Source organism: Oreochromis niloticus, linkage group LG3, assembly GCF_001858045.2.
Source record: "Oreochromis niloticus isolate F11D_XX linkage group LG3, O_niloticus_UMD_NMBU, whole genome shotgun sequence".
In the NCBI taxonomy this organism is placed as follows: domain Eukaryota; kingdom Metazoa; phylum Chordata; class Actinopteri; order Cichliformes; family Cichlidae; genus Oreochromis; species Oreochromis niloticus.
Window position 1 is genome coordinate 24152378 of NC_031967.2, and position 21258 is coordinate 24173635.

General features: G+C 38.1%; 2 long non-coding RNA genes and 1 pseudogene across 2 annotated transcripts; 1 reads left to right on the forward strand and 2 right to left on the reverse strand.

Moving 5' to 3' along the window:
- Positions 1–3626: 3626 nt before the first annotated feature.
- LOC102081007 (uncharacterized) lies at positions 3627–5757 on the forward strand. The gene is made up of 5 exons (XR_003215191.1): positions 3627–3775; positions 4970–5074; positions 5167–5182; positions 5297–5388; positions 5490–5757. It is a non-coding gene; the product is annotated as an uncharacterized LOC102081007 (long non-coding RNA).
- An 8600-nt stretch (positions 5758–14357) lies between these two features.
- LOC109196523 (T-lymphocyte surface antigen Ly-9-like) lies at positions 14358–17023 on the reverse strand (annotated as a pseudogene).
- Positions 17024–17417: 394 nt separating this feature from the next.
- On the reverse strand, positions 17418–20885 carry LOC109201308 (uncharacterized). Its single transcript, XR_002061340.2, has 3 exons — positions 20692–20885; positions 19363–19395; positions 17418–17645 (listed from the first exon to the last, which is right to left on the reverse strand). It is a non-coding gene; the product is annotated as an uncharacterized LOC109201308 (long non-coding RNA).
- Between the last annotated feature and the right edge of the window lie 373 nt (positions 20886–21258).

Below are 21258 nucleotides of genomic sequence, written 5' to 3' on the forward strand. Positions count from 1 at the left end.
GGAAGAGAGCCTGTTTGAGCGAGGTAACTCAAACAGGCTCAGGCTCATTGGATTTGGTGTGCTTTGACAGTTTAGTAGAGAAAATATCCATCTGTTCTTATTCATCTGATCCAGTCTGATTTGCTTTTGCATTTTTTTCTAAACTGAACTGCAGATAAACCAAAGGCCAAACTGAGAGCTGATAACACAGCTGTTCCAGTAGGGGGCAGTGTGACCCTGACCTGCTCTGTGAACCCATCATCATCATCTGGATGGAAATACTACTGGTACAGAGATGGAAATTACTCTGAAGCCCTGACCACACAAGATGCAGTTTTCCACTCAAATGGACAAATCAGTGTCTCACAGGAAGGACTCTACAGGTGCAGAGGAGGAAGAGGAAACCCAGTTTACTACACAGAGGACAGCCAAGAAGTTCACATTAACAAAACTGGTTTGTGTACCACTGTCATGAATAAATTCATGAACCAGCATTATGATAATGTTAAAACTGTATTAATGTTGAATTATTGTGCTCCCATTTTTATTACAACATTTTCAAATGAACAGGTCAAGCCACTGTAACTCTGCAACCTGATTGGCCCACAGTGTACAGTGGAGAGATGATCACTCTAAGCTGTGAGATCCAAGGAGGAAACACTGAATTGGAGTATGAATGGAGAACTGCTAACTCATATATACAATCAAACCAAAGTAAACTCATAATTGTTTCTGCTTCTCCATTTGGCTTTGAGTACTATGAGTGTAGAGGCAGAAGTAAAAGCACACAGCATCATTTAACAGAGTGGAGTGTTCCTTTAAATTTGACAATATCACATGGTAAGTAAAATAATAATCAATCCATACTGAAAATATGAACAACAAATACTAAAAGAATAGTTAAAATTAATAGCGCTAGCAAGCTAAATATGTAACGTACAGGCATTGCATTTATACATTTGTGCGTACTTGATCGTCACTCTGAGAATATCATATCTCAACAGATAAAGCCCGTCCTGTCCTCACTGTGTCTCCATCATGGCTGAGTCCTGGAGCCTCAGTAACTCTGAACTGTGAGGTTGAACATCCGTCTGCAGGATGGAGCTTCTACTGGTATAAAGCTGTTCCTGATCTATCAGAGAAATCCTCCAGTTATGAGCTGCTACCTGATGGCAGTGGGACTGCACAGGACTCCTACATCATTCATGGACAGACACACACAGCAGGATATGTGTGCAGAGCTGGAAGAGGAGACCCAGAGTATCACACTGATCACAGTCAACCAGAGTTTGTCTGGTCTGCAGGTGGGTTTAAAAAACTGTCAATCTTCTAAACATTTGGCTCATTTTACATAATGAACTGTTCTGCATATGCTCTTTTCTTTCCTGCATTGATTCGATGATGTGTGAAAAATGTGAAGTGTCCAACTGTTAGTCACATGAATTTTCTTTGTGCTGTTCTATTTCTTTATTTCTCACTGGGGGGTTAAAACTTTATTTCTATTTACAGTATTTGTAAATACTTTGAATTCAAGATCATAAAAGTCCAGTACAACAAGTCAGAATGACACAATCAAATACAGATAGTCCACACATGTGAAAATCACAAACACAAAAGGCAGAACACGGGTATAATGTTACTATGAGTTAGAGCTGGATGTCTCGAGACATCCAGCCCTCCGTTTGCGAGGTGCGCCTGCTGCGTGCGGCACAGGGAGGAGAGGGCGGGGCGATGGGGGATTCTCTGGCTGGCTGGAGCAGCATCTAATAACCAACTCGCTAAATAAAACTAAAAAACAAACAAACCAACAAACACTAAAACACCAGACATTATGATACAGACTTATAATTTGCAACGATGTTTTTTCGAAATTCTATATGCGAAAACTGAGCGCGAGAGCCCTCAGTGCGCCTGCTTGCTGCTGAAGTCAAAGTAAACTTTATTGTCATCTCCGCTACATACAGTGCAGCATATAGAGAGATGAGACGACGAGGCTCCAGTTACAGCAGTGCAAGTAAACAAACAATAAATATAAGAAGATTAAGAAAATAAATATACACTTTAGGGCCAGGGGTAAAGGGATCAATAACAATTTAATATTTATAATTTACAGTTTGATGATTTAAAGTCTCACACACAACCTGTCAAAAGGGGAAGGGGCCCTGCTGCACATTTCATTCATAATGTTGTCAATCCAAGCCCATTATGTATTCATGATTTGAATCCTGGGTTGTGTGAAATCCCAGAAATAAACCCTAGACAAAGCAAATCTGTGACCTAAGGTGTAGGTCTGTTAGGTTATGTTGTGGTGGGTTGGGGGATTTGTGTTCATACTGGAGTGCAAAATTAAAACCAATGGAAGATGGACAAGAAAAGTTCAAAGCCATCAGGTGATCAGTTTAGAAAAAAGAGAAAAGAGGAGGAGGAGAAATGAGCAAAAGATACAGGTAAGCAGATGTGTCACTGGATAATGACAGAGGGAGTGTTAGCCCAGGGCGCCAAACAGCCAAGGACCGCCACTGTTTGTAACCCTTGTTTGTCTCATAAGGGTTACAAATGTGGAGGATGGCTGCAGCTCAGGAAAGGGGTCATCTACTAATCAGAATTTTGGTGGTTCAATCCCTTGCTGCTCAAGTTTGCATACTAAAATATCCTTAGACTGGTCCCCAAGTTTTTCTCCAATATGTTTATCGACATGTGAATGTCAGATAGAAAACATTGAAGTGTAAAGTGCCTGTATGATATGACCAAATGTCTATGATGAGTTCCACAAATGTAGATTTTACAGTAAATTTTTGTATTTTTTATTTCTGAGTACTCACAAATGGATGCTCCATTCCAAACACGAACACAGAGCAATTTGAATACACAAAACTATATATTCCAACCTGAATTAAAAAGTGATCCTTTACACACAAAATTTTAAGATCAACTTTACAAGTCTGATCAGAGTTGCTTTAAAACAACTCCCTCTCTGTGCAAATGTGTAAAAAATATATCAGATGGTCTCTTCCCTCACTCACAGAATAATAAATATGCGTGCATGAATTGCCTGATATATCTAGATAAGATCACATGTGCAGGTAACTTTACAGATTCCCAAATGTAAGCTGCATTCATGTGCTCGTGGAAAACTGGGACATCAGGGCTTTATCTATGTTTTTGTGCTATTTCAAATTAAAATAGATTTTCTCCTAAATACCCAGAATAGCTCATCACCTCTCAACTAGTAAAGATCCACTTCCCAGTTACAGATGCTATAGAGTAACCTATGAAGGCTATTATATGGTTCACATGGTGCTGCTATATGATGGACATTCTTCTGCTGGGAAAACAGGACTGCAGCCTGCAGAGGGAGAAGAAATGAGAAAGCAGTTTGAGATGTGAGAAAAGGAAGAGGAAAAGTTCTGAAAATCTTCAGAACTCATTGGACTAAATGTGAACCATAAGGAGAAGGCTTATCACAGTGATTGGAGATTGAGCCTGAATTACAACCCTGATTTAACCCTTCTTACATCCTGTTTTTCAGATGTTCATTCAGCAGCATCTCTCACAGTGAGTCCTGACAGAGTGCAACACTTCACCTCTGACTCTGTCTCACTGACCTGTGAGGGAAACTTCACTGAGTGGAGAGTGAGGAAGTTTAGTGAAAAAAACTTTTTTTCACACTGCTGTGACTGCCAGAAACTGAGTGGATCCTCTTATAAGATCCACAGCTTACAGGAGGGTGTTACTGTGTACTGGTGTGAGTCTGGATCAGGAGAGTTCAGTAATGCAGTCAACATCACTGTACGAGGTGTGTTTAAATTACTTTCTTTCTTTATTTAATTTTTTCTTTCTGGCTCAAAAACTGGAGCTGAAGATAACATTTTCATCCCAAAACTGAGCTTTTCAAAACTGTTGCTGCTTAATTAAAACAGACAAAAAAGACCACTGGAGATGAGACTTTAAATTTCAGAAAAACATGTTTATTGCTATACAGTTTTAATAGTTTAATAAAACTAGTTTTAAGTATCCCCAGGCATAAGCTATGTGCACAGATTGAACATAACTGGAGACCAACCTGGGACAGCAGCTCTGGTGCCCTCAGGGCCTCCCTATTTATTGAGAAGTGTCTGCCCAGGTCACCCAATCCATGGCTTCCTAATAACAGCAGATACTCTGAAAATCCGGCGCTTTCCAGGTCTCTCCTTTAGTTCCCATCCCTGCTAGCATCCAACTCTGATAAGTCTTCTATGCATATCCTAAGCTAAGTAGCACATCTCTCTGCCACGAGGAAGGCCTTGAGGGTGCAGGTGCTCTACACCTCCCACTATGCTCATAAAACAACCACCAACACCAAGACTAAAACATGTGAACTTGACACAGTGACAGAAAATAAACAAACATGATGACATGACTGACAGGGGAAACAGAAAGGAAACACAAAAGATGATAACTAAATATACAAATTAATATGGAAAACAGGCCACAAACAAAGGAAAAGTAACAAACATGAAACAAGAAACCATGAACCAGAAATACAGATAATATGGCTGGGAATATAGAAAATAAACAGAAGACTATGGAGCATGAACACAAAACTGTTCACAACCAATAAGAAACCTGAAGACTCAAAGAACAGAACTGTAATAAAAAGATTTTAAAAAAGAAAAGCAAAACCCCAACATCTCAAACTCAAAATGACCATGACAATGGCTGCATTTAAAGGGACTTCTAAACATAAAACTTGTTAATGTTAAAATGTGTCTTTAATAAAAATACTTTTGAAATTGTTTTTAGGTTCATATTGTATTTGTTGTTTTTTTTTTACTTTTTTCTAGAACATTTATTTCATGAGTCCCTAAAAGTTGTGACATTATTGTTTCTTCATGTGGCCTAAACTTACTGAACTTACACATTAAGTACAGTTGATTTGAGGTTTGATTTTATCAGATCTGGTTGGATTTTGAGTTTTGACTTTTTGGTCTGATCTTACCTGAAACTTTAGGCATCGGATCTGAAATCGGTTCATTTATTGTTCCATTCATCATCGGACTTGTTAGTGGAATTATCCTCGTGCTGCTGCTGCTGTGTTGCTGCAGAAAGATAAAGGGTGAGAGCTTTTCTCATCAATGATTTGATGTGACACTTTTAAGTAAACTGATTACAAACCAGTGTAACAATAATTTTTAACTTCTTTTATAGATCTTTGTTGTAACAGGTTGGTGCAAAAGCTTTCTTTCATTTTAAAAATAACATGACATTACAAGTATTGATTAAACTGATTAAATACCCAGTAAATACACTGATACACAGTATTTTTTACATGTTTTAGTCTCACTCAGTCTCAGAGCACCAATCAAAGCTCTGCTGCACAACAAAATGCCAACAACGATGAGAATAACGTTTACTCCTCTCTTCTTTCTGGTCAGTCCCAGAAACTATTACTTGCAATATTTTTAACACTAAGTTTATTAACAAACAAATATCATAAAAAAGTAATTTCTCTTCTGTTGTCTGACCTGCAGATGATTTTCCAATTTATGAAACAGTCAGATTCTCTGGAAACGCTGGAGGTGGTACAGTATAACCTCTGATAACAACAAGGCTATAAGAGATGTGATGATTATAAACTGACTGATCAGACCTGATGTCATGTTATTATTTAAGGTGGACCAGCAGATGAACATAGAAATGTCACATCTACTCTTGAGCTTAAAGTTATTGATGAGAAGACTGAGTTCAGAAAATGTAAGGATCCATCCATCCATTCATTTCCGCTTATGCTTTTCAGGGTTGCGGGGGGCGCTGGAGCAGGGTACACCCTGGACAGGTCGCCAGTCTGTCGCAGGGCTAACACACAGAGACACACAACCATTTTCACTCACATTCACTCCTGCATTCACACCAATGGGCAATTTAGATTTTGATCAAGTAATGTACCCTATAGCTGGGCAGCACGGTGGTTAGCACTGTTATCTCACAGCAAGAAGGTCCTGAGTTCAATTCCACCATCAGGCTGGGGTCTTTCTGTGGAGTTTGCATGTTCTCCCCGTGTTTGTGTGGGTTCTCCCCAGGTACTCCTGCTTCCTCCCACAGTCCAAAAACATGCAGTTAGTGGGGATAGGTTAATTGATCAATCTAAATTGCCCATAGGTGTAAAAATGCAAGGATATCACACTTTATTAATATGTTATTGTAACTCCTAATCTCAAAATAATGATAAAAGGGAGCTTTTTTTTTTTTTGAAATACACTAACACTGTTATCTGAACAGGGAGAAATAATGACCCAGATGGGAGCTCTGACTACGATGAAGTGAATCTTGAAACAGAGTCAGGTATTTCACAGGATCACTAACAGTGTTGGTCAAGTAATTAGTTAGTGACTACTGATTACTTTTCCAAGAAAGTAATCCAGGTACTTTACTGATTAATTATTTTTAAACGTAATTAGCTACTTTATTACTTAGTTGCTTTTTAAAAACACGATACACAACCTGAATACATAATAATGCAATAGACATTTCAGCCCAATTCTATTTTTTCTGCAAAATCCATCATGTAAAATTTAATCAAATGAAAAAATCTCTTTTTAAATTTCTTTTTATTAGTTTTAATCTTTTGACTTTATGCACATTGCATCAAGCTAAATATTACACATTGTGTATCTACACAGGTCTGTTGCTGACACGGACATCGCACATGCTTATTTCATTGTCATGAGACACTCTCACAAACAAAATCGTGGTTTAGTAATGTCGTAACGCAGCGTGCTTACGGGAAAGTAACAGTAATCTAATTACTTTTTTTGCAATGGTAATCCCTTACTTTACTTGTTACTTGAAAAAAGTAAACGGATTACAGTAATGTGACGCGTTACTACCATCCCTGATCGCTAATAATCAAATTACTTTCAGAATGAAATAAATCATATTGTTCTTACAGTAAAACAATAACGGAATTTAATTTATTTTCTTTAGTTACATTCAATCTTTTGCTTTAGATTAGTTTAGCCACAAAATTTAAAAAAGCAAACAAACAAACAGGACTTTCAAATTTCACAAAGACGTCCATCTAAAATCAGGAAAATCCGCATAATAAATGTGCTTTTTCATAATATGAATGTAAAATAGCACAACACTGTTACTGGACAAGAACATAAAATAAATAATTAAACTTTAACCATGTTTGATAACATTCCTGTAACTGTAAAATAATTTAGTTGACTCGGCACTCATGGAAGACTGACAATACCATTTACTTTTGTATTAAATCCTTATTTATGTTGCAGTTGTTGGGAAATCAGTTTTACCCCGGTTCTTTTTATTCCTCGGGCCTCCAGAGATGGCACCGGACCCAATAGTCATTTTTACAAAAACTTTATTCATCTTTATTTAAGCATACATTCTTCTAGAAGGGAAGACGAGGCCGGTGTCCCTCTGCAAAAATCTTCACCCCTTTGTTAGTCACAGCCAGCTTTATAGAAGCGGCCGCATCATAAAACCCCCATAATGTGCTCCAAACTCTGTCTCTGTGTGTATGCACGAGCACGTGGGTGCCTGTGTGTGCGCATACCCATGTGTCTATGTGAGTGCACGTGAGTGAGTGTGCATGTGGATGTGTGAGTGTAACAGTTTAAGCTATGTGTGTGTGTGTGTCTCTATGTACGGACTCCCTAGAGGTCATAAGAACCCATCTCCCTTCCAGACCACAGTTATCAAGTTACAAACTTTGAGACCCCCACACAGGTATCCAGAGGTGTGGACTCGAGTCACATGACTTGGACTCGAGTCGGACTCGAGTCATTAATTTTATGACTTTAGACTTGACTTGAAAAAAGGTTGTAAGACTTGTGACTTGACTTGGACTTTTACACCAGTGACTTGGGACTTGAATTGGACTTGAACCTGTTTTCTTGAAAAGACTTGATATTTTACCCAAATCTAAAATTTAACATACATATTATATAAAAAGTGCGGACCATTAATTCACTTTATTCATTCATTCATTCTTACCACACTCCGTATGTATGTGAGCGTGGGCTGTAGCACAGCCAATCAAATTAACCAGATTTGAAAAAAACAAGAACAAAAACGCTCGAGCCAAAAATGCTCCCAAGAGTAATTTCTTTCGGGTACATAAACTACGAAGTAGTCAACAAAAAACGAAATGCAATATGCAAAACATGCAAGAAGAGAATCACAGACGGAGATGGAACAACTTCCAACTTTGTCCGACATTTGAAGTTGCATAAAGAACGGTAGGTGGTGCTTTTTTTTTTTTGCTACGATGAAATAGCTGACTTAGCTAACTTCATCTTATTAGCAAATGTTCTTTGCTACGTTGATGATACTGTTTGGCTTTAACAGGTATGATATGTTTGTCATGCTATTTTAAATCCGGTCCTGCAAGCGCATCCAAGAATAACATGCAACTTGTTAGCTCAGAATTGTCGGTGAATGGTGAGCAGGGTCCGTTTCAGAAAGTGGGTTCTGTAGCTGTACTCAGTCTCTCTCCGTCTCCTCCCCATCATTAACCCCGTAGATTTAACCCAGTTTAGACTGACAAATATTTATTTTACCATCACATCACAATTCAAAATCACTGTGTTTAATTTGCAATTAGTGTATGGTCGTGTTTAACTTTTGCATGTCTGAGCCTGGGAAATTTTTTTTTGGTTAGAAAATCTGGCCCACCTTAGTGTGTAATTGAGTAGTCCTGCTATACATGGCCTTTTTCTTCTGTCATTTATGTCAATACATCAAATAAAATACTTTGATCTTATATTATTAGCTGTTGTTTATTTGCAAAGGTTATTCTCAAAAGGGATGCTAGACAAAAACGGCGTTTTCTACAGACAGCCTAGCATACGCTCTCCACTTGCCAGTGAAAAAAGAAAAAACACCCCTTCCCTATTGGTGTTAGAGTTTACCATGTCAGCCAATCAAAAAAATGATAAGGCAACATGTGACATTTGGTTGTTTAGGGATAAGGGGAAGTTTTTAGGAGTGACACCCGCGACGGAAAGCGGGCGAGCGAAAGAAAGAGAGAGAGAGTTTTCATATGTGAGACATTAGTGACGTTTAGCGTGTTTGGAGGCTGTAGTTAGTTTGTTGTGTAGTTATTGTTTTGTATTGTGTGTCGGTTAGACTGCTGAATTTCATATTTGATCTAAAAAAGCTGTCAAAGGCAGATTCCAGTGTAAACGCTGTCTCCACATAGAAAACTGGACTGTTGCACCTCCTGCTGTCAGACCTGCAGGGTTTAGGCCTGTGGTGTTCTCCTCTGTCTTATACTGAACACAAACTACATTTTTTGGACTGGCACAAATAATTTGTGTGCCTTCTTATTTGATGCAGCACACCTGATTGTTCTGTAAATAGATTTAAATGGTTATATAAAAAACGCCTGAGGCCTTGGCTGCATTTTTAGGTAAATAGTACCATATAACTTTGTTGTTTGCAAAACTTGTGCATAATTTTTAGAAATGTACAATTTCTATTTGCATTTCAAGTTATGAAAATGATTCGTTAAACATGTAAAAAAAATAACTTTTTTCTACTCGGATTCTGAATTTTTTGTCTGAATTTAGATCAACTGTGCTAATATAGTATACCAAAATGAAAAAAATAACTCAAATTTCAGATATTTGAGGTTGTGCTGTAAATAATGATACCAAACAAGGCAAGAAAAACATATTTTAAAAGTGAAATATAGAAGTAAAATCAAAAGTAGTCAAGAACGGCCAATTATACCCGGGACCCCAGAGGGTTAAAAAAAAGACTTGAAAGGACTTGAAATTCAAAGTTTCGGACTTGGGACTTGACTTGAAAGTTGTCTGTCTTGACTTGCGACTTGACTCTGACTTGCTTGACTTTACTTGAGACTTGACTTGTGACTTGAGGATAAAGACTTGGGACTTACTTGAGACTTGCAAAACAATGACTTGGTCCCACCTCTGCAGGTATCCTCTGGGGAATTTCCACTCAGCATTAACTCCTCTTTGTCTTACTTTCACAGTTCAAACTGGGGAGGGTCTCCTAAGATCTACTCCTAAGTTCATGACACAGTCAGGCCTTTATTTATATCCAGGGCAGTGTCAGTGTCTCACAATTCTATATCCTATCTAACACATTCCTAAACTCTAAAATAAGCTAAACATTCCTACACAGTAAATATATATATATATGTATATGTGTAAAAAAAATGTCTTAATTAGTCTGACTTCACATCATCACAGTGGATTAATAAAAGAAACATTTTATTTACGGGGTGTCAAAATGTGACTGAATTAATATTTTACTTTTTTGTTTCCAGAGTGGCAACAGTAAAGATACCAAAGGACACATGAACGCACATCAGGCTTTGATTTCACAGTTTGTCACCCTGGATAAAGCACGGTACCTCATACAGATTGACACATTTTACAGTTTGTCCCCCCCTCCCAAAAAAACAACAAAAAGAAACAAAAAACTAATCTGAATGGACATCAGGTCAAACCAGAATTTTAAACAAGGGGAACCAAAACGTCTGCAAGTCTTCTGCAACTGTAAAACTTTAAACTGTAATGCTTTAAATGATCTCTCCCACGGACTCAGATTCTTTGTCAAAAACTTTATCTGGAAGATTAAGCCTGAGGTTTAGAAAATTAGCTAGTCTAAAGAATTAAAGAAAATAATTAGGAGAAACTTTTAACTATAAAGGTCACATGTTAGACTATTCTGTCAGGGCATCAGTTACTCCTTATTTATGGTGGTTATGGAGTTCTCTGATACTACATTCAATGTTACAGTGCTTTAGACCTGTATGTCTGAAATCTGTTAAAGCTGAATATGGAATTAACTCTTAACTGGGAATGTCATAAAGTTGTGTGATAATATTTAGGAATGTAAACATCAGCTGAGGTCCCACAGGATCTTGGCTCGGTCTGGCATCTCTCAGTTTGACCTCGGGACTTTCAGGCCATACTCGGCACAGATGTTTCTGTATACTACGCCACCTTGTCTATGGTGTTCTATGTATGCCCTGCCTGCTAGCATCTTGCACCCTGCTGCATTACTTTGTCTCTTTTATGCTAAGTATTAATGTGCTGGAAATTAAATGATTGAATCAAATGTTTTTTTTCGTAGTGTGCGTTCTTCTCTCTATAAACACGATAGCATTAAAATGGGGCTTCCATCCACCTTGGTCATGTTGGCGCAGAATACCTTTTTAATATCACTGATTCATCTTAATATGGCTTTGTTATATACATTACAATAACACATTATAATTGTTTCTGAATAACTGTTATTTTTTGAAAAACAAAATAAACAGAAACTTTCACTTGAAATTCATCACTAAACAATGAAATGAATGATACACATGTACTATATCCATATAAAGCAAACAGTTACAGTCAAAATTATATCAAGTAAATTGGTTATCAACAGGACAAATAAGAAAATCCTGCACTTTGTACTTGTTTTTACACTTGTATCTACAATGTTATTAAAGTTTGTTTAAAAAGAACAAAAAACAAAAATACTGTTCCTTTTAAAGTAAATACTGACCAGAAGGTGAGCTGCTTTGGTACGGAATGCCAGGACTGACATAATGAATGAATTAAATACAATACAATATAAATATAACCTCAGTAAATGAAGTCAGTGTACAGCGGCAGTTATGGGAGCTGTGTACCAGGACCTGCACTTTGTCGGCGGTAATAACAGCTCGAGCGCTTGCGAGGCGAGTGGGTCTGTCCCCCGCTTTGCTGTGAGACTGGGCTGGGCAGACATCTCCGAAATCGTCGAAAAACTTTTGCAAAGAGACAATATCTTAACCGACCAGATATCTGAAGATTCAACCACTACATTCTTGGCTACAAAAACATTAAAACTGTATCTGGTGACACACAAACAGGGTTTTTCAAAGTACAGTTCTGCTAGATCTGAATATTTTTCTAGACTCATAACAAAAAACAAGAGAAATCCCAAGTTTCTTTTTGACAAAGTTAGTGCTATTGTCTCCCCAGATGTGGTACCTTTAGATATACACTCTAAAGTAGGTAGTAATAAACTCCTCCGATTTTTTGTTGATAAGATTAACGACATCAATGCTAAAATCTCCCCAAAGCTTTCTTGTTCTCCGAGTCAAGCACTCCCTTTGCACTCCTGGTCGACTTTTACAACTGTAACATATGTTGAATTAGCAGCCCTGGTTGACAAAATGAAGCCGTCCTCAAGCCCCTCAGACATTATCCCCACTAAGCTTTTTATTAATGCCTTTGACACCATTGGTCCCAGGGTTGTGAACCTTTTTAATGTTTCTCTTCAGACTGGGGTGTTCCCCAGCTTTTTTAAACATGCCATTGTGGAACCAAGGCTCAAAAAACCCAACCTGGACCCAACACTACTTCAAAATTTAAGACCTATCTCCAAACTCCCATTTATGTCAAAACTCCTTGAGAAGGCAGTAGCTGTCCACCTTACGGCATACTTGTAGAAATATAACATCCATGACCGTTTTCAATCTGGGTTCCGTAAATTGCATTCCACTGAGACAGCACTACTGAAAGTTACTAATGATATTATGATGTCAGCAGACTCCGGAGAATACACAGTCCTAGTCTTGTTAGGCCTTACCTCAGCCTTTGATACAGTCAACCATACCATCCTGATAAACAGACTGAGAGACCTGGTGGGGATGTCTGGCTCTGTTCTACACTGGTTTTCATCTTATATATCTGAAAGGAGTTTTAGTGTGTCTGCAAACCAGATCATGTCGGAATCTACAGATTTGTTGTGTGGAGTTCTTATCTTATCTTATCTGAAGTATCTTATCATCTAAGATACTTCAGTAAAAAAAAAGAGAAGCTCATCCTGTGGCATCTACCTTCCAAAAATGCTCTCATACTCTAGCAGTATAAGCTCTACAATCTGGTTCTGATAGACCATGTGGACCGCCATGTTCCATATCATCCCCCACACTCACTGATCTTTCCAAGCTGTTGCACCCAGATTGTGGAATGCACTTCCCCCATTTCTACGGGGTTTGGACTCAGTGGAGACCTTCAAAAAGCAGCTAAAGACATTTTTATTTCAAAAAGCTTTTAATTAGACCAGGGTTTTCATGGTGTATTTTATTTGGTTGGTTGGTAATTTTATTTCAACATGTGAACAATATACAGGTACATTTAGAAAAGAAAATAAGAGAGAGAGAAAAAAAAATACTATACAAAATACATACAAAAAAAACAAACCATTCTGATTAATTTACATGTTGAAAGGGAGTGGGAGGAAGTAAACACTTATTTAATCCCACCCCGTTGCCATAAATTATCAGTTAATATTTAGTCAGCTTCCTTACTGATATAATTTGTAATAGAAATAGTGAACAGATTTCTAATATACTTTATACTATAATATTACATCATGATTATTATTATTTTTTTTTTTTAAATAGAGACATTCACTTAATTTTAATATTTTCCTTTTCTTTATAGTTTGAGAAGATCATATTTTTATAACTCTTTTTGAACAGTTTTATGTTTGGACATTACTTTAATTCCATATTCAGACTGTTCCATAGTTTCACTCCATGAACAGAAACACAAAAGCTTTTTCTTGTAGTATGGACCTTCCCTGTTTTGAAGTTACAAAAACCTCTTAAATTATAACTTCCTTCTTTCAAAAAAAAACATACTCTGAATATTACCTGGCAGTTCTTTATTTTTTGCTTTGAATAGAATTTGTGTTGTTTGGAATTTCACTAGATTACCCATTTTCAATATTTCAGACTGCAAAAATAGTGAGTTTGTATGTTCCCTATAACCTGCATTGTGGATGATTCGAATTGCTTTTTTTTTGAAGAGTAAAAAGTGAATGTAATGTGGTTTTATAGTTATTGCCCCAGACCTCTGCACAATAGCTTAAGTATGGTGAAACCAGAGAACAGTATAGAATATGAAGTGATGTTCTGTCGAATACCTGTTTTGCCTTGTTTAGTACTGCAATGCTTCGTGATACTTTGGAATGAATATATCTTACGTGAGCTCTCCAGTTAAGTATTTTATGACTGTATTATTTTTTTACCTTGTAAAGCACTTTGTGACATATGTCTGTGAAAGGTGCTATATAAATAAACTTTACTTACTTACTTACTTACTTAGTTTCCACATGCCGGTTGTTGGTGTGCAGAAACTAAAAACAATGGTCACCAGGCCAAAGTAATGGTTTTGACTCGATCAGCGTTAACCCCGCCCCCTGAGCTTGATGGGTGAGGCTGACAGATAAAATGACTTCATGGTGAGAGCTGAAGGACTCAACTCTGCCAAAATGAATTAATTAAATACACCATTAAATAATTAATTAAAAATTGAAATAATTAATTAAATACATATTTATAACACGTTTAAGTAATTCATTATTGACACATTTAATTAACTGTTCACAGATCTTGTTGACCTCTTGGTGGTGCTGTGTATGTAGCAGATTTTTTTGGCTTCTGCAACAAGCTGTAAACTGACTCAGTCTGTTTGGAGGCCTGTGCCTTCTCCATGGTGGCACTCTCTGAAGTACTTTGTGTGTTGTTGCCAGAGCAGACTGTCACTTCTGGACAGGTGTAGATGGTATCTACTTTGTGGCTTTCCATGGAGATCATTTCCTGTCTTGGGCTGCTGGTCTGGCTGGACTGAAAGATGTCCACGTTCTCATTAGCAGGGTCAGGATCATTGGAAGACGAGACTCTAGACTGAGATAATGACAGCGTTCTTATGGGCTGAACTTTAGATGCTTGTACATGGAAATAATGAAGTAAAATATGTATTCAGTCATATTATCACACCATGTACCAGAAGTAACTTTCATAACTCTAGCAATGAGCAGGTTATAAGATAAATATCTGCTACCAAATACATCTTACCTGGTAGGATTTGTATTTAGTTTTAACTAAAAAGAAAGAAAATGCTCCGAGAGTTATTAATATAGAAACAGGAATAAGTATTCCTTTTAGCATGAGTTGTTGTGATTTCTCTTCATCTTTATTTGATTTAAAACCTGCAGATATGAAAACATAGTTTCAATGAGTATTTTTTTTCTTTTCAGACATAAAAATAAAATGACTTTTATGATAGCAAACAATAATCTAATTATTTAAATTACAGGGAAAGACAATATTCAATTTATTTGTCAAAAATAAAACCAACAGCCTGTTATTTAAATATAATACTTAATACTCACACATTAAGCTTTCAGAAGCCTTATTTGTGCTAACATGGTTGCTGCCACTGCAGACCACAGCTCTGTTCTCAGTGAAGATGGTGATGTTGACCTCATTGAATGATTTCTGGGATGTTCTGCAGCCGTCTTCATCACAAACAGACCAAAGCCAATAATCCTGGATGGAGCAGTTTACTGTGATACTGCAGAGTCCAGCAGACTGGTTGGAGCCAAGCTTTGACATTATAATGACAGGTGTGGGAACCACATCTGTAACATTGAGCCAAACAGATAAATTAATGATTTAATGCAAAACGGAGAACTGACAATGACCTGGATGATTCTAAATTTGTAGGATATATGATGTTGTGGTTAAAGACAACAACAGATTCTGTTTTCCCTTCAGTCACAAGGAAATGTAAAAGCTGACTGTAAGACAAATGCTACCAAATCCAGAAAAATATAATATGTAAAACAGATTCATCCCATATGGAAAAGATATATATAAATCTTATAATATTTGTATCTGTCTTGTGTGAAACTTGTATGAAAAGCATACAAGAGTGAAAACAGATATAAGATCCCTTGAAAAATTATATAAATGAAACTTGTATGTTTTGGATACTTACTAAAACAATATATGAAAGTAATGAGAAAGGGGCCACTTTCATGAGTAAATCATATAAGCCTTATATGATTCACTATATGAAGTAGGCCACATCTTATGCAAGTCTTTTATAGGTTTTTACTATTTCTTTTCCATATGGGATGGCTAAAGGCTAAAGACAAAGTTCTGCTTATAACTCACCTTGAACAATGACTTGATGTTTCTCTGTCACTGAAATAAAGTTTTGGCTGTATGAGACTTCATATATGCCAGCGTCTGTATCAGCCAGGTTATTAATACACAAGGAGAGGTTCCCAGCACTATAAACCACTCTGTCTTTGTATATTGGATTGATTTCTGTATCATCAGCAATAATTATTGTGTTAAATTTCCATTCACTACGTTTATATGGTGGCGGTTTCCTGACATTCAGACACTGAGCTGTTTTTCAGTTGATAATATGTCGCTGTTGGGTCCTCTGCCATGAGACCTTAAAAATATATTGAAACACATTATTCCACCTTTAAAGCACAACATGCACACAATACATAAATTTAATTAGGTATATGGTGTATGATAAAGGAAATCACTTTGATATCTTTTGTTTTGTCACATTAGGTTGAGAGTAATTATTTTTATTACATCATACCACCCCCCCAAACATTTCATTTCATTTATTAAACTTTGCTTTAATCATCACAGTGACAGTTATTTTCCTAATGAAATCTCTGATACATATCTTAAAAAATAGATTCAAATAAATAATAAATAGATTAAGGTTGAAATTAGATATGCTAATAAAAATATATTATATTCACCTTACCTGTGACAATCCAAAAACTCAGAAGCAGAATCATTTTTAATCCATCAGAGTTTTGAATGGAAGAAAAGTGGAATTCCTCAAATGGAAATCTGCTGTGCCTGGTTTCTCTGGTGCAGCCAGCTATGAATGCAGCAAATATAGCAGGTGTCAGATAGAAGAAGAAAATCCTTCAAAGCCCAGCGAGCGATACACCATCTGCTGGTTCAGAGAAAAGTAGCTGCCAAATGCAGCTAAACTACACTTCAATTAATTAATGATGATCTGGTTATTTCTGTTCATTCATAAATGTTATGATTCAAATACAAGAGGTGAAGAGGATATTAGGGTAGACCTTTGTGTGTGTGACTGGATGTTAGCATGCTGTGTGTAGCACAGAAACATTAAGACTGTTCATTTGATTAGAGCAGTAAATAGTTTCCACACTGAGGGAGCATTTAGGATGAAGAGTGGAAAGGCAGACCCAGATGACATTTCTGTTGAGGACAGGGAATAACTATGGGAAACTATGGGTTGTTGAAGCGAAGTTGAGAAGAGAGGTGACAATCACTACAGCTGTACGGTTTGCAGACGATGGCACTTACAAAAAGACAGGAGGCTGAGCTGAAGATTTTCACTGGGAGTGAGCAGAATGGACAGGATTAGAAATGAGTACATCAGAGGGACGGCTCAGGTTGAGCTGTTTGAAGACAAAGTCAGAGAGACAAGGCTGAGATGGTTTGGACATGTGCAGAGGAGGGATAGTTGATATACTAAACAAAGGATGTTGAAGATGGAGCTGTTAGGCAGGAGGAAAAGAAAAGGACCACAGAGAAGATTCATGGATGTAGTGAAGAAGGACATACAGAGGGTTGGTGTGACAGAAGAGGATGATAGGGATGAAGATGGATGGAGTCAGATGATCCTGTATTCACCTGATGTTTGAAGGTTGTTTGTGTTGGGTGGTGCCCATTAGTATTTCAAACCCTTTGCCTTCACCTCCTTGTATCTCATATCTTAGAGATGATTGTCTCACCAGTGAATATCTGAGGCCAGGTAGTAAGAAGATTCCCTACGATTCTGCTGGAAACAATTTAGAACAATTTAGGACACAAAGAAAAAATAAAAACTAAACAGAAAAACATAAACATTTCCAGGTGACATTCATGATAAATCTTTAAAAAAGCTCAAATATTATTTCAGGATTTATTTAGTGCACAGAGCTCAACTGTTTGACCCAAGTACTTAACATTTTATTTTGAAAATACTTGATTCCCTGCAGATGGATTGTATATAGCTTTAGTTGTAGTTTTGGTATTGTTCTTCATTTGTTACCTCAGTTTTTCCTGCTCATTCTCATTAATCCAGGTTAAATGTTAAAACCTGCCACTTTCCTGAATGATGACTGGATCACTTTCTGTTGTGAGTGAATTTGTCCCTTTTTGTAAATCACCTGCAGTTACAGATGCCCCCACTAGAGGTCATGAACACTGTCTGATTCACCTGGTGCTGTGGTGTAGAAAGTCAGCAGAGAACTACACTTCACAGGTCAGGGCCAGTAAGTTGTGAGGTGGGGTGTCAGTTATTCAGACCAGCACATCCCACAGATGTTCGATTGGAATGACATCTGGGGAATTTGGAGGCCAAGTCAACACCTCAAACTTGTTGTTCTCCTCAAACCGTTCCGAGATCATTTGCTTTGCTTTGTGGCAGGAGAGATTGTCCTATTGAAAGAGGCCGCAGCCATCAGGGTTTGATTAAGTAGGTGGTAAAAGTAACATTCATGTCCATGGATGGCAGAACCTAAGGTCCCCCTGGAGAAAATTGCCCAACACATAGTGGATCTTGGTGCCTGGTGTTTCCCAAGTAATCAACGCACAAGCACCTGGCTATCCACATAATGTAAAAGAAAATGTGATTCATCAAACCAGCCCACTTTCATTCATTGCTCTGTGGTCCAGTTCTGACGCTCACAGGAGCGTTGGTGGTGGTTTCTGTAGTGAACAGAGGTCAGCATGGGAACCCTGACTGGTCTACACCTGTGCTGTCCCATACTCAACAAACTGTGATGCTCTGTGTGTTCTAACACCTACCTATCAGAACCAGCATGAACTTTTTCAATAACTTGAGCTACAGTAACTCGTCTGTTGGATTAGACCACCCAGGTTAGCCTTCACTCCAATTGTGCATCAGTGAGCCTTGGCCATCCATGATCCTGTCACTGCTTCACCGCTGTTCCTTCTGCGGACCAAATTTGATCGACCACTGCAGACTGGGAACGCCCCACAAGAGCTCCAGTTTTAGAGATGCTATGACCCAGTCATCTAGCCATCACAGTTTTGGACTTCACAAACTTAACTTTGAGAATAAAATGTTCACTTTTCCCCAATAAATCCCACTCACTAACAGGTGCCATGATAAAGAAATATTCAGTGTTATTGAATTTACCTGAGAATGTTTATAATGTTATGCTGATTGATGTATAATCCAGCCAACATGCCAACAGCATAACTCAGTGAGATAATCTGCACTACACACACTGTTGATATTTTCAGATCAGATAAACATGAAAAGAAAATCCACATGTATGAAGCCACAGCTCTTCAGTAAATATACAGTTTGTATCGTGGGTGTGTGTTTGAGTGCTCACACACTTAACATGGTTATATTAACATTTTAACCAATAATCTCAATGAAATGTTTGGTTTATGATACAAAATATAACACAGAGGACGTCATTTAGAGCAACACAGGAGAAGCTAAATATAAATAAATGGAAGAAAAAACAGTTTCTCACCTTCAGTGTTTCCATGGATGACTGTACTGAGCACTAAAATAATGAATGAAACATCATCAGACATTATACAACTGACAAAATCACAATAAATATATAAACTTTGGCTTTTTAAAGGTAAATCTTGAGATGGCACAGTTATTGCTTATCATCAAATGTATGTGATACTATTATCTGTCAAACAGACTGGAGACATGAAAAAGAACTTTAAAAAACATAAAAACATAAACATATTAATAAATTGTGTACAGTGAATGTAATGTATGCAAACAGCAGCAGTGTATCTAAGTTTAAACAGTCACTGTTATGCTTTGTTGGATAGTGGTGTGCGATACTGCATATTTTGGTATCGATCCGATACCAAGTAAATACGGGTCACTATCGCTGATACTCATACTTTTCAATAAATAAGGGGGATGCTTCATTCAATTGCTAAATCTCAGTCTCAATCACTCTCAATTTTCATGACCTTAAGTATGTTTTGTGATGTTTCCTTTTTTATTATTAAATAGTTAAAACCCTGGACATAATTAGGACAACATTTATAACTAAATAGAAAATGCTTTATTATTGTGGCGGGGCGTGGTCTGCGATGCCGCTGCAAGTGAGATGGACTCACCTGCCCGGCATCTACAATCACGCCTCACTGGCTTAAAACCTGTGCTCTGCTTGTGTTGTTGTTGTTGGTGGTGGTGATGTATACCGCTGGCAGCGAGAGAGCTGCAGTCACTGAATGTACAGCAGCCGTGTGATTACTGTGAGATTAAATGATGCTGCGAAACATTAAAATGTCATTGGGTCAGCCATGGTGGTTTACAGTGGGTCTGAAACCCAGGAAGGAGTACGCGCTTGACCGAGGACTGGGCCAGCAGAGGGAGGAGCTGGTGCAAATGGTGGCCAAGCTGGTGGCCATGCAGCGGGAGCAGACTGAGTGCCACCTGCAGAGGATGAAGAATCTGGCGGCTCTGATCCGGTCCTGCTCGACATCGCTGCCCCTGCCTACAACCCTCAACTGCGCGGAGCCCGTGCCGGCCGCCAGGGTGGAACTAGTCAGTATGCAGCCTGCCGCCGCACCCATCCCCACTCCTCGGGTGGAAGCGGCTGGGGCCCAGCAGGTGCCTGCACCCGTCCCAGTGTTCTGACAAGAAGGTCCTACTTCGTGAAAACATCCTACGGTAGCGTAAAATCGATATTTGGATCTATCCGCCCACCACTAGTGTTGAAGCTGTCGGGTAAACAGGTTAAAGCAGTGATACACTGTAATTGTCACCAGTGAGAAACATTTTCCTTCATCGCTGCCATTCAAACAGTAAAGGTGTGTATTGTACTCACAGAATAACCCCAGCAAACAGAGCAAAGAGTGCCCCATCCTCACGTCCAGCCCTGCACGCTGATCTGCATCTAATCTCAAAGTGTTCGACTTTGCATTGACAATAAATGCAGAACAAAGAGAAGCTGCACTTAATGTAGATAAGACCAGAGTTTATATTCAGTTCCTCCTTCTATCACCTCTCTGTGCTTCCTTCCTTTTACTCCAACCTGAAATAGCTCCTGTAGCTTTGACCACAGCAGTTGTGTGACGTGTTCTTTCTCTCTAATATATAAAGTTGCTCTGTTGCTTAGTTACTGACACACTTTGCAGGTCATAGTTTTGTCTTTGTTGTCGTGTCCTGTGGATCCTGCTGGAGTTTTCTTCTTCTGCAGACTGAGAGTCATCTTCTGAGCCAGTGTTTTGAAATATTCATTAATATTCATGGTGATACAGATGTCATCTCATCCCCCTTTGTCACACTCCTACTTCTACACTTCAATATACTTTTAGTTGGTCACAGGTAAGGGGCAGAGATAGCTCAGTAGGAAGTGTGTTTGCCCCATGATCAGAAAGGTGGGAGTTCAAAT